Source organism: Bos indicus, chromosome 9, assembly GCF_029378745.1.
Source record: "Bos indicus isolate NIAB-ARS_2022 breed Sahiwal x Tharparkar chromosome 9, NIAB-ARS_B.indTharparkar_mat_pri_1.0, whole genome shotgun sequence".
Taxonomy (NCBI): domain Eukaryota; kingdom Metazoa; phylum Chordata; class Mammalia; order Artiodactyla; family Bovidae; genus Bos; species Bos indicus.
The window spans coordinates 25,546,385-25,547,035 of record NC_091768.1 but is presented as its reverse complement, the minus strand read 5'-3'; the positions used below and the strand labels follow the sequence as shown (position 1 = coordinate 25,547,035).

The 651-nt window shown below is 36.7% G+C and overlaps 1 protein-coding gene across 8 annotated transcripts in view; it reads left to right on the top strand.

The window, feature by feature from the left end:
- The window catches only part of TRMT11 (tRNA methyltransferase 11 homolog), a 63,493-nt gene extending 63,336 nt beyond the window's left edge, over nucleotides 1-157 (top strand). For all 8 annotated transcript variants that reach the window (XR_002181388.2, XR_011568396.1, XM_019967111.2 and 5 more), the window contains one exon: nucleotides 1-157. This exon is cut by the window's left edge and continues 1,850 nt beyond it. The gene's annotated coding sequence lies outside the window, so the exon portion shown is untranslated.
- Nucleotides 158-651: the final 494 nt, after the last annotated feature.

Below are 651 nucleotides of genomic sequence, written 5' to 3'. Positions count from 1 at the left end.
CATAATGCCTGTATGTTAGGCAGTCCTGAGGTATGTATTTACAGTATAATCTGTGAGTGAACCTTAGGTGGTCTGTGGGCTGGCCTAGTTAATGTTCATAATATGACAGACTCTATAATTTCGCTTCTGGCATATATTAAAACATCTGTAAAAGCCAGATGGTTTACCTTGGTGGTGTTTCATCATAAGTAACCTCCTTCCCATCCATTCTGGTGGATTTTTTTTTTGTTTGTTTTTTTCTGTGATAGCTGGGAGGGAATAGTGGAGTAGGTGGTCTTTGGGGTATTTAGACAAAGTGACCAGCAGATTAAAAATAAAAGTTTCAAATCTCCTATAAATTTCTAGCCGCTTCCTGCCCAGGGTAGCCCGGGTTTAGGCCTGTTCACCACTAACGTCCTTATGACTAATTCTTTAAATACAGAGATTGAGCAATAAAGTATTTTCAAACTGTTTAAACTCTGGAAGGTAAGTCAGTGTTACAACTATTTCCTTATGGTGAAATTTCACTTAAAATTTGATATTGCCTATACATTTAAGGAGAATGATGATTACAACTAAAGAAATTTCAAGTTTGGTAGGGAAAGGTAGAGTATGAGTTAATGGACGAATTACAGTGAAGGTGTTTACATTATCGAGTGAAAGATGTGCTTT